Here is a 14,404-nt window from a genome sequence, read left to right on the forward strand (position 1 = left end):
GGAATCTGATAAGTGAGATCTCGAGTAAGTGTTTACATAATCTTCTTCTGTCCGAAGAAATGATTCATCGAAATAATGAGTCACCATTGATATCGACACATCTGAGATCGCCAAATGCTCGGGAGTTCCTCTATTCAATCCTTTTCCTTCTTCTTGTTGCTGGATATCTCGTTCGTACACATCTTCTCTTTGTTTCCCGGGCCTCTAGTGAGTTACAGACAGAGTTCGAAAAGGTCAAATCTTTGATGATTCCATCATCTATGATTGAGTTGCGAAAACTTCTGGATAGGTATCCTACATCTGAACCGAATTCTTTCTGGTTAAAGAATCTCTTTCTAGTTGCTCTGGAACAATTAGGAGATTCTCTAGAAGAAATACGGGGTTCTGCTTCTGGCGGCAACATGCTTGGTCCCGCTTATGGGGTCAAATCAATACGTTCTAAGAAGAAAGATTGGGATATCAATCTCATCGAGATCATCGATCTCATACCAAATCCCATCAATCGAATCACTTTTTCGAGAAATACGAGACATCTAAGTCATACAAGTAAAGAGATCTATTCATTGATAAGAAAAAAAAAACGTGAACGGGGATTGGATTGATGATAAAATAGAATCCTGGGTCGCGAACAGTGATTCGATTGATGATGAAGAAAGAGAATTCTTGGTTCAGTTCTCTGTACCGATCCCTCAGACTCTACCGAGTTTGTCCGTGAGTTGTGAGACCTATGTAACCTAGTGCTCTGATACCAACTTGTCACGACCCGAATTTCCCACCCTCGGGAGTCGTGATGGCGCCTACTATTAGGAGCTAGGAAAGCCAATTATTTATTACCTCTTTTAGCAAACCTCGACATTTTTAAAAACAACGAAACATTTAATAGAAAAGCGGAAGTCTTAAATATAAATAAACTGAAAGCAATGTGGAAGTTCAATACAACTCTACCCAAGAACTGGAGTCACAAATTCACGAACATCCAGAGAATGCTAAATACAGTGTCTGAATAAAAACATATTTTTGTTTGTTCCGGTACAAAGAATAACAAACTAAAATAAAGATAGAAGAAACTCCGGGCCTGCGGACGTCAGCAAGGCTACCTCGGTGTCTCTGGACTGAAGTCAGCTCCCAAATCTACTATTGCTGTCCAAAAGCTGCTCCGGCACCGTGATCTGTGCAAAAAGATGCACAGAGTGTAGCATCAGCACAACCGACCCCATGTGCTCGTAAGTGCCTGGCCTAACCCCGACGAAGTAGTGACGAAGCTAGACCGGACTACCAAACAAACCTGTGTAGTTCAATATATATGTATGCAATATAAAGGTATATAGAAATCAACCAGTCAAGAGGGAGGAGAGCATGCTGTAGGGGCTGTAACAGTTCAGGTATAAAATCAATAAATAAGGAATGAAATAGTACAACTACAATATCAACGAGAGTAGAAAATCAACAGTTGCACGGCACCATCCTTCGTGTTTTTACTCTCGTTCTCACCAAAACAATCATATAAAGTGCACGACATCACCCTTCGTGCTTTACCTCACAAAATGATGGCACAGAATGATCCTTCGTGCATAACACTCACATCATGGCACGGAATGTCCCTTCGTGCATTAGTAATCATATCATGGCACGGAATGTTCCTTCGTGCATTAGTTTTCATTTCACAATCGTGCACGGCATCACCCTTCGTGCTTTATCACTCGTCCTCACCCAAAAAACAATCACAAACAATGGGGCGAGGGAATAGACAAATAAAATAGGAACCCCGGCAAGGGAACAATAACAACAATTTCAACATCCCGGCAAGGGAGAAAAGTCTACCAAACAGCAAAACATCCCGGCAAGGGAATAATCAATAACTCATTAGCTTTCTTTCATTTCTTACTTCACATCTCACTTTATCACTTGAGCCAATGCTCCCAAGAATTTTACGATTCATAATTTCCTTTTTCATACTCTTCCATCGCATAGGAATCATCAACTAAGCAAGGAAAAGCACAACAAGATAAGAATAAACACAACATAAGGACTCGCGGTCATGATAGAAACCAGTGTATAGATACTCGTCACCATGCCCATACACCGTACTCGACAATTAGCAAGTAGCAAACAAGACTCAACTCCTATTCCCTCAAGCTAAGGTTAAACCAAACACTTACCTCAACTTCCACAGCTAAATCAATCCACAACGACCGCCTTCCCTCTCGAATTCGGCTCCAACTCAATCAAATCTATGAAATAACGACTTTACAACATTAATATAAGCTACACAAATCAAACCCAATGCCTAAATATAGTTTTCTAAGCTTTCTTCCCAAAATTCCAAAAATCGACCCCGGGCCCGCTTGGTTAAAACCCGAGGTTCGAACCAATTTCATATCACCCATTGCCCCAGGAGCCCGAATATATAGTTTGTTTTCCAATCCGACCCCAAAACGAGGTCTAAATCAAAGAAAATTGAAAAGCCCTAATTCTACCCATCTCCCCCAATTTCAACCCTAATCTATGTGATTTTAATGAAGAAAAATGAAGGAAATAAGTGGGGATTTACTAACCCAAGTGGTCTTGAAGAATGGGGGCTTCAATGAACTCCTAGAAGCTTGGGGAAGAAGAGAGCTCGTGAGAATTAGAGTTAAACCCGTAGCTACTGTTTTGAACATTTTAAAAAAAATCACTGGGCGGAATTACTCTATGCGTTCGCGACAGGGAGGGTCGCGTTCGCGAAGAAGGGAGGCTGGCAAGCATCGCGTTCGCGAGTGGAGGGCTGCGAACGGGTAGAGTAAAATACTGGGGTCCAGGATCTGGGCCTACGCGAACGCGTGAAAAGGTACGCGAACGCGTTGAAGGGAGCAGCAGAGCTATGCGTTCGCGAACAGCTCAATGCGAACGCGAAGAGGGACCTACTGGGGTCCTGAACTTGGCTTACGCGATCGCGATAATAGGGATGCGAACGCGAAGAAGGGCAGACTTTGAAGCTATGCGAACGCGAAGGGGCATTGCGAACGCGATGAAGAAATTCACTGTTCACCTGCTGCAATTTTTCTGCAATTTCCTAAGTTTCAAAACCATCCCGAACATCTCCAAAAACACTCCCGAGCCCTCGAGGCTCCTAACCACTCACACACACTAACTCAACCACATCCTACGAACTTAACCGTGCGATCAAATCGCCAAATTATCATCAAAAACGAGGAATCAAGTCTCAAAATCATCACTTTTTCATCTAACCTCATAAACTATCATTTTTAGAGATTTAGGTCCGAGACACGTCAAATGACGTCCGATTTCAATCAAATTTCACAGAAAGCGCTTAAACCACATGTAAGACCTGTACCGGGCGCCGGAACCAAAATACGGGCCCGATACCAACACGTTATAAGCCATTTTCACTTCAAATTTCTTTAAAAATATCAAAAAAACAATTTCTTTTAAGAATTCATTTCTCGGGCTCGGGACCTCGGATTTCGATTCCGGGCATACGCCCGAGTCCCATATTTTTCTACGGATCCTCCGGGACCGTCCAATCACAGGTCCGGGTCCGTTTACCCAAAATATTGATCAAAGTCAACTTTAATCATATAAATACCAAAATTCATCATTTTTCACACAAAATTCATATTTAAGCTTTCCGGCTTCGCGCCCAGACTGTGCACGCAAATTGAGGCGACTAAAAATAAGGTTTTTAAGGCCTCAGAAGCACGGTATGAATGAGAAAACAGGTGATGACCCTTTGGGTCGTCACAATTATAGCTATAGGTATCTTTACTTAAATTTATGTATAATTATGGTAGGTATCCCTTTTTGAGAAAGAATCAATTTAAATTCGTTTTGTATCTTACACATTAATTTTAAGTCTATATCACTATCTATATTATATTAAAAGGAGAGTAGTATGCATTGTGGTTAAGCCAAGTGGCAAGCTAAAATGAAGCCACTTGGCAGTTATAGGACAACATTAATTATTAGAAATTATAAATGGAAACATAGTTAAGGGAAGTAGTTTAATGAATCTTATACATAATCTAAATATATCTTAGACAAATCTAATATCTCTCTATCCTATATATATATATAATGAGACCCACTCATAAATTTTCTTCTAAATTAGCTAGAAATATGGAGGTAAAAATTAATTAAAAAACTATAATAGAAAAAAATAAAAAGCATAAAAATACGTAAATTGAGATAACCTATGACTATTTATACTTTGAAGTAAGTTAAAATATAAAATAAAACTAAAACTTACTTAATATATTAAAAATTTATTGACTTCAAAAATTAAAAAATTCACGCAGTGAAATAAGATCTTACATAAAGTATACAGTTAATTTATAAGATAAGAAAAAACTTAAATATTTATATGTTCTATATATATTATATTAAAAGGAAGGTAGTGAGGCATATTCAGAAAATGTCACTTAGCATTTTTAAGACATAACCTAAATAGATTTTTAGACAAATTTGATAAGGATTAAAACAACTTAGATTTGATCAAATTTAATTTATGGTAGAAATCAATTAAAATTGACTCACATTCTTATAGTAAATAAATTTTGAATAGCTTTCCAGATATAATTATTCACTAACCACTTGATTTGTTTTCTTTCATTTCATAATTTTATTATTTTTAGAAATAGTACAAAGAGAAATAAAATGGTAGTGAAAATATTAACATTAGATATAATGTGGTCAAACAAATAAGAAATTAACTGTTATGATTAATACTAAAAAGTGTGTGGTAGAAATAGATATTAAATTAAACAAGCTAATGAAAGCCACATAACTATATATTATGTATTGAATAATAGAATAGCAAAAATAAGGAATAAATAGAGAGACATTAATCAAAACCTTCATCATAAAGAAAAATAATAAAACTTATTTAAATTTGAGATGAGAATGTTGTTATTTATCTATTATGATAAGAAAGATCATATTGTGGATAATACCACGCAACTTATGTGTAACAGATAAAATAAGAACATAAAAATATTAAAAATAAATTAGAAATAGCGTGAGAATATTTATGCTAAGAATTAGTTTAGAAAATGAAATAAAGTGAACTAAAATACTTAAAAATATTACTGATGAATTTAAATAACTTAAGAATTCAAGCAATTTTTTAAATAAAATAGATATTTATTTTAAGATTAAAAAATTTCTAGATTTATCTATATTATATTAAAGGATAGTAATGGATAATAATACTAAATAAAGTGGCACCAAAAATTAAAGTATTACTAGATATAGAATTAAAATATAAAAAATATAAAATAAATATCTCATATAAGTAATTTTATTAACTAAAATAAAAAGTCAAATTTTGTATCTTGAAACTAAAAGAGAATTTTTTTTATTGCATGTAATACAAAAAATAAATATAAGAAAACTTAATAGATTTGGAATATAATAATCAAAGAACTTATATATTAATATTTTATACTAATCAAAGTTACAACTTAAAGTCAAATATGATATTATTTTGATTACAGGTAAAATATTAATTAAAAAATTCTTAATAGGGAAGAGATTATAAAAAAAAAAATAGATATAATGTGAGAATATTTATACTTTAAATTAATTTAAAAAAAATAAAGTAAATAATGAATAATATTCAAAAATATTATTGATAGATTTAAATAGTAAAATAGTTTCGAGTAAGAGGATAAAAGCGTAAAATATATTTAATTTCAAGAATAAAAAAATAATATTTATCGATAATTATTAAAAGTATAATAAGCAAAATATTAAGTTAATTAGTAAGCAGAAAAAATCACATGAAAGTATAATAATATTAAATAATAAATAATATGATAAATATAAGTAAATAACAAAAGAAATTGTGTAAAATTTAAAATAATAGGACTTATTTAAGCTTGAGATAAAAATAAACTAANTTCTTAGTAGGGAAGAGCCTGTATAAAGAAAAAATAGATATAATGTGAGAATATTTATACTTTAAATTAATTTAAAATAAAATAAAGTAAATAATTGAATAATATTCAAAAATATTATTGATAGATTTAAATAGTAAAATAGTTTCAAGTAAGAGGATAAAAGCGTAAAATATATTAAATTTCAAGAATAAAAACGTAATATTTATCGATAATTATTAAAAGGATAATAAGCAAAATATTAAGTCAATTAGTAAGCCGAAAAATCACATGAAAGTATAATAATATTAAATAATAAAATATAATAATTATAAGTAAAGAACAAAAAAAACTGTGCAAAATTTAAAAGAATAAGACTTATTTAAGCTTGAGATAAAAAAATAAACTAATATTGAGATTTTTATTCAAATAATATAATTTAATATGTTCAAACGAGACAAATCACTACATGACATAGTTAGTAATTTTTAATATTGATAACAAAACGAAATTCAAGTACTAAAATTAACATATTGGATTATATAAATATAGAAATAGAAAATAGGTTATCCACTATGAGATTTACGGAATGGTCTCATGTCTTGCTTCTTAATTAACATCTAATGATTATCCATAAATTTTATCGGGAAGGTTTATATTTTAAAGTTATTTATACATAATTTAAATAATCTAAATCACAACCCAACATGATTTGTGTCCGCGCATCGCGCGGGTACTAATACTAGTTATACTTTGGAGTAAGTTAAAATATAAAAGAAAAACTAAAATTTACGTATATTAAAGATTTGATCACTTCAAGAATTAAAAAATTTCAAGCATAAAAGTAAGACCTTACATGAAATATATAAATTATTTATATAAGAGAAAACATAAATAATTATTGAAAATATTTATATATATATATATATATATATATATATATATATATATTTCAAATCATGCACTTAAATTTAAATTTAAACAGTTCATAGAGAGGATTTAGATAACAGTTTATAAAGAGAATCAAAAATTTCATCATACAAAAGAAAAAGGATAAAACTTATTTAAATTTGAGATTGGAAAGTTTAGTTTAAGTATGATAAGAAAACATGCAAGTATATAAGGACACATAACTAAGATCTAACAAATAAAGAAAAAATTAAAAATATTGAATAATAAAATAAATTACAGATAATGTGAGGATATTTCTACTAAGAATTACTTTAGAAAATAAAATAAAGTAAATATACAATACTTGAAAATATTATTGATAAGTTTAAATAATTTAATAATTTCAATCAATATTTATCAAAATAAAAATTTATTTAGTTTAATATGAAAAATTACATGTCTATCTATATTATATTAAAAATTGTAGCGGATAAAAATATTAAATAAAGTGGAAAGTTAAACAAAAATCATATGAAAATGTGATAATATTACATATTAGATAACATTATAGCAAAAGTAAGAAAACTAATTAAAATTCAAAAAAATCTATATTGAAAATAAAAAAAAAATACAATTTGAACTTGAGATTAGAAAGCTCTTAAGTTATGATGAGTACGCTCAAAATACGTATATGACCACAAAATAGTCTTGCTAGATAAAGAAAACTAAGAAATTGATACTAAATTAAAAAATTTAATATAATAAATAAATATCTCGTGTAGGTAATTTCATTAATGAAAATTAAAAGCCAAATTCATATCTTGAAACTAAAAGAAAATATAAATGCACGTAATACAAAAAATTATAAGAAAATTCAATAGATTTGAAACAATATAAAAGAACTTATCTATTATTCCCTTTGTTTCAGTTTAGATGACTCATTTCGCTTATCGATTGTTAAATTGCATGAAGTTTGACCAACATTTTATAATATATTTTGTTATCATATTGACATGAGAAAAATTGTAACTTATAGTACTTTTCGTGTAGTTTTGTATATCTAATTTTTACTTTTAAAATACTAAGTTGAACTAATTTAATTTAACTTCAAAATTTAGTCAAATTGATTGTCGATAAGCGAAATGTGTCATCTAAATTGAAGCAAAGGGAGTAAATTTTAGACTAATTTAAAGTTATATTTTAAAATAAAATATGATATTATTTTGATTATAGGTAAAATATTTATGTAAAAAGCTAATTAAAATTTCTTAGAAAGGAAGAGAATGTATAAAGAGGAAAATAGAGATAGTGCGAGGATACTTTAAAAATATTTTTATTTTTAAATTTATTTAAAATAAATAATATTAAATGATACTCTAAAATATTATTAATAGATTTAAATGATGAAAGAGATCCGAGTAAGAAGATAATAGTGTAAAAACACGATAAATTTGAGAATAATTTTTTAACATTTATTAATAATTATTAAAAGGGTAATAAGCAAGACATTAAGTCAATTTATAAGCTAATAAAAAATCATTACAGTATAACCATATTAAGTAATAAATAATGTATAAACTATAAGCAATGAACAATAAGAGAAAAAAAAATTCTATCTAACAATGTAGAAGGATAGAACTTATTTGAATTTGAGATAAAAAAATAAAGTGGTAAAAGAATTTTGTTAAAATAATATAATTTAATGTACGCAAACAAGATAGATCACAACATTACGTGTGTAGTATTCCTTAATATTGACTGTAAAATATAATACAAGTGTCAAAATTATGAGGTTGGGTCCTTAAGGATATAGAAAAAGAAAACAGATTATCCACTATGAGATTTGAAAATGATTTCACGTGATACTTCTTGATTAATATTAAATAGTTATTTATAATTTCTATATAAAAGGTTTAATTTTAAGGTTATTTGTACATAATTCAAATAATCTAAATCATTGTTCGCATGAATTATGTGCATATCGTGTGGGTACTAATATTAGTTACAAATATAATGTATACTTATGCTCCGGTTTTGTCTACTTCAATTATTAAAGTCCTAACGCGCATAACTACATCGCATCGTATGATAGTTGACATTCTCGTATACTAATACTTAGTTACGTGCAATAATTATAGGATGCGTGATTTGACGTGCACAGATCATGCACATACATGTGTAGGGTGGAGATGCTTGGTTTATTTTTAGAATATGGTTGCTTTTAATCCACTCCTGATGCAGTCCCATTCATGTCATTAATAATTATTTATACCCTTACTTACTCCCACATTGATACACAAGATTGTCAATTTTTTTTTTCCGATCATAAAATTTTAACTTTTTTCAAGTAAAATCATGTACAAACACAATTTGAATTTCTAAAAATTATCTTTTAGCATAACTTAAATTTTTTTTTTTAAGTTTCAACCAAAATCTATGTCCAAACGTAGCAAAGACAAGGGACTTCTCTTGAATCACTCGATGCCAAAATTAGATGCCCGAATTTCTATAATATTAATAGCAATAATAATATCTTTACATTTCCAGCTGAACTTCAGCAAAAACATAGCAGTAATAATAATGCGAATAATATGTGAAATCTAAACACTGCTCATTCATGTCTCAGTCCAGTTGTTGTTCATCTATTTGAGTACTGAAAAGATACACAACATTCCAAATACGACGCGGAGTTGAGATTATTGGCGCAAGTGCTTCATTGCATATTATCGTATTTGTCTTTGTCGGTCAAATCAATATTTCTTTCCATTATGGAGACCCAAAAAAAAAAAAACCGCCTAAGAATCCAAGATCCAAATAACCCTTGGCCTTTTTCTAAAGCCACCTCTCTTCAATTGCCACTTTCCTGGATGTGATTTCTCTTTTTCCTTCTTTTTTCTATCATTGTAGAGAGAGATAATATTGGTGTGTTTGAGCCTTGAAGGGCACGTAACTAGAAGTTTTAATAGCTGATTGATTATTTAAGGTTAAAAAAGGTTCAACAGGATCAAAGGTAAAAACGTACGGCGAAAGTAAATATTAAACGAAAGTCCAATAGATAGACAAAATTGTTCTATTTCTGTTAGTACAAGGAAAATTTGAAGATACCGTAATTTTCTTGCCATCGATAGATTCTATATATTATTACGACAAATGAAGTTGTCCAAGTAAGGAGAAAACACTGATGCTCTGGAGATTTATTACAGATGACATCAATTTTAACCCCCTTTTCAATTTTCAAATGTTAGCGAGTAAATCATCACAGTTCTAAATATTAGCATGTTCGACCAAGTTTGATATAACACATGGAAGAAGAATTTTAATGATCGCTTTCACATTTCGTTAGACCTAAAATTGGACTAATGTGTATTAGTAGAGGAAGGAAGCTAAAATGGGACATTCCAGTCTCTGTTTTAAAAGGCAAAATTGGACTCGTCTAGGGCTCGCCCCGGGGCGGAGCACTCGTAAAATGCCCCTAGGCTTATGTGTGGGGCTTAGTTCCGTGAGACTTACGCCTCGGCCTTCGGGGCTTACGCCCCGGACACGCCCAACGCCCAGCGTACTGTGCTCGCCTAATAGAACTTTATACAATTGTGTGTAACTAACCTTGTAATCCTCAAATTTTCTTAATAAACCATTGTCTATTCAAAATTACTTTTTTCTTAATTTTAAATCATTAAGTAGAGAGTATTTTATGTCATAATTAAAATAAAAATTATTGCACGTTATCCACAAAGACTGCCATGATAGTAAATTTTAAATAAATCTTTCATTTAAAAAGTCTTTATTTATTAAATTTTATTATGTCTTTATTATATATATAATAGTGCATAATTTTTCTTTTATAATTATTTTACTAAATATTTTTTTCACGTTTACGAGATACAATACTTATTAATTTAATATCTCAGTATTAGCTAATAACTATTTACAAATAATTAGTTATCATAGTATAGTATGGTGAATTATGTGTCACTTTATTAACTTGTTGAAACTTAAAAATAAGTGATGCTAGAGAATCATATTTTTAAATTGAGAATTATATTTTTATATAAATTCTTTTCAAATAGAAAGAATATTAAATAAAAGGAGTATTTAAAAAAAAATATCAAATTATAATATCGAAATTCTTTCAAGATCCATTACTCCTTAATTAAGAGATACATATAAAATTTAACATCGAATACATTACTTTTGATGTTTGAGTTGTAACGACATTGCAGCTAATTTGCATATTATGATATATGTCATACTTTTCGTATTATTCATAGTTGAATTATAATTTATAAATATTATAAATAGATTATTTATTATAATTTTGCGATTTTAATATAATTTTTATAATTATTTTTATTTTATACTATCTTAAAATTCTTGAAATTAGTAAAATTTAAAGATCCGTGTCACAGGGCTTAAGCCTCGCCTCGTGAGAAGTAAAACGCCTCGCCTCGTGAGAAGTAAAACGCCTCGCCTCACGCCACCCTTTAAAACATTGATCCCAGTAATACTTTTCCAGTAGATTAAAACAGTCCTATTGATGAGTGTAATAGATAACAAATGTCTTTAAATACAATAGTGACAATCCCAAGCAATACATTTCTTGTAACATTCGATGAACATTATATTTACAGGTATGGATGAGGAGGAGAGACAGAATATTTACAACCTGATGGATTTGAGCTTGCCGACCCCAACTTGTTTTGGATTGCGGCATAGTTGTTGAAGTATTCTTGACTAGTAGAGGGAAGAAAAGGATTGCACTTGCTGCTCAGCTGTGTGCAGAAGGCCCAAAGTACATGCAAATTGGTGGGTTGATCCGGAAAATGGAGCGGATAGCTGATGGTATGGTCCAAATACTATCCCCACATATCAATCAGAGGGGCTACTGCACCAGCAAAATCTACTGCATCTTTCTTACTTATCCTCTCCCATACAAATAATATCATTGTACCAACAAACATGTTGATTGCAAAATAAGCTCCAATGTATAATGGCACAGCCATTGCTATCGGAATAGGAATAGGAATAGGAATAGGAATAAAACGGGAATATTCTGCCGGAGTCACATCCCTCAAGAGGTTTAGGGCTAGAGCTGCCCAAAGAACTCAGAAACATAATGCAGGGCAATGCTTGGGAAGTTCAGCGAACCCCTCAATTCCGAGAATGGCCATCTCTCGGTACATAACAGCATAAATTGCTTTGTATGCACTATCAGGAGCGCCAATGCCAAAATCATTCCAATACATCCAAAATGTGAGGGGTGCATTGCTGTTCCCACCAATTGATGACAGACCTAGATTTAGCTGATGATTCTGTAAGATACCCTGTCTTGAATCTTGCATTAAATCAGCAACAGTGGAGATGATGGACATCATAACCCCACACGCTACCAATCCTGCTATGACCCCGTCATTGCTTCCTACTAGTGAAGCAATAATAAAGAGACCGATCTTCCCATCAGTTAAAGCCAAGCTCCAGACTGTGACACCAGTAGCATAGGAGTTGCAGAAGGCGAGGGCAGGGGCAATTAGATATGAGCAAAGGACCAAATACCACTTGAGTGAAGGAAAGATAATTGGCATTGTGGCCGTTGATATTGCAGCCAGGACAACATATCCAGAAGCAGTAAACCAATATGGTATCTTATCTTTCAGGAAACCTCATCACGCTTCTTCTTTTCGAGGTGTAATTTGGAATCTTCACCATCTATAGAAGTTTTGAATGCACAACATTGAGAAACTTCAGATATAAGAACATTTGATCATTTTACTGGGAGTACCCAAACTTCCATGCTAACTGTATGATTAATTTGTTACAGACTTTAAACTAAATATTGTGATAATACAACGGAACTTCCATATATTATATTTCTGAATAGATCGATTCAATCACAGAGAAACTGCAGCATGGTAATCCAGGAGCAATGTCAATGCAACACTGACGATCAAACTTTGTCTTTCCTTGAACATATTCACTTAAATGCAGTGAGATCATAAAGAAAACAGAAAAAGTCTAGTGCTATCGAATTTCAGCAGCTTGGTTTCTCGTCATTACAAACTTTACATCAGTATACTAATCCGATACTCAAACAATTTCTTTAATATTACATTATTAAAAGTTTGGTGCTCAGCCTCATTGTATTATCCTTGCCAGTAACAACAACAACAACAACAACAACAACAAACCCAGTGAAATCCCATAAGTGGGGTCTGGGTAGTGTTTACGCAAACCTTACCCCTACCTTGTGAAAGTAGAGAGGCTATTTCCGATAGACACTCGGCTCAAGAAAAGCATAATCCAGCAGTTAAGAAAAAATACAGTAGTAGAGAAGCCATAAAGGAAGCAGTATAAGTAATAACGGCAACAAAAATAAGATAACTGAAGCAAGCAACAACAGGTAGTAATAAAAAATCTAAGAATAAGAGAAAACGGGCGTAATACTAATACTACCGGTATGGAGAAGGAAAACATGCAACTACTCATTAACCCACAACCTTAATCCTGACCTCCACGCCTTCCTATAGAGGGTCATGTCATCAGTAAGCTGAAGAGCATGTGGCCTGATTATATTCTAAATAAGATATATAGTATGGAAATAAATTGTACTTCGAGAATTAAACATCACCTGAGACCTCCCTGACAATGGGAAGATTTTTCTGTTTGCTGTTATTTCTGAAATCCATCACGGAGATTGATACTATCTTAATCAGATTGTATTTCCATCACAAAATAATAAACAAAAATTAGCTTGATGATAAGTTGTAGCATGAATGAGGCAGTGCAACCCCCCTCCCCCCCACCACACAGGCACACACTCACACACAGATACAAGACATATAATGAAGTTCAACTGAATACAATACATCCAAAATGTGAGGGGTCTGGTGCTCAGCCTCATTGTATTATCTTAAACCCTAAACCCTAAAAGCTAGTATAAACTAGCAAGAGGATGGGTTAGTCAGCCAAGACTAAACTGCACATTATATAGTCCTAAACAGCAGGTCCACTGTTAGTATCCATTCTGGTATGTTCTAAGGTACAAGGCTCCGCCTCCCATGCATACAGCAAGCATTAAACTTATACTGGATAAAAATGCCAATATCAACTTTGCAAGAGAATGGTTACTCACGGCAGACAAGATTTGTAATTCTCATTATCCATCATGTCATACAAACAGGAAACATGACAGCAATTCCAAGGCTAAGAGCTTAGGAAGGAAGTTATATTTTGTATGAGCAAACTCTACAGAGGTAGAAATTTCTAATCAGCCACGTACTAGTAGTTTTAGTAGACGAATTCTCCAATATCAAAGGCTGCCAGCTCAATGGTCTTTCACTCAAACTTCAGTTTAAGGGGCCCTACAAGTATCAATGGCACAATGGCCCCAGATTGTCTTCACATAAAAAGAAAATAATTAGATAACTCTTGATATGTTTCACTATCAAGTGAACAACCTGCCTTAATCTAAACATAACTAAGTGACAAGTGAGCAACGTATCATAATCTCAAATATCATCTCCTACATATCAAGTCTCAAGTTGAATGCTTTGCATGGTCCTGTTAACCATTACTAAGGGGTGACACATACGAATGGTCCCGCCACCCCCCCCCCCCCCGTCCACCGAACGTTCCACTCGAACGTA

At 31.9% G+C, this 14,404-nt stretch overlaps 1 pseudogene; it reads right to left on the bottom strand.

Annotated features, from left to right (window-relative positions):
• Positions 1-11,308: 11,308 nt before the first annotated feature.
• LOC109215252 lies at positions 11,309-12,522 on the bottom strand (annotated as a pseudogene).
• Positions 12,523-14,404: the final 1,882 nt, after the last annotated feature.

Source organism: Nicotiana attenuata, unplaced genomic scaffold, assembly GCF_001879085.1.
Source record: "Nicotiana attenuata strain UT unplaced genomic scaffold, NIATTr2, whole genome shotgun sequence".
In the NCBI taxonomy this organism is placed as follows: domain Eukaryota; kingdom Viridiplantae; phylum Streptophyta; class Magnoliopsida; order Solanales; family Solanaceae; genus Nicotiana; species Nicotiana attenuata.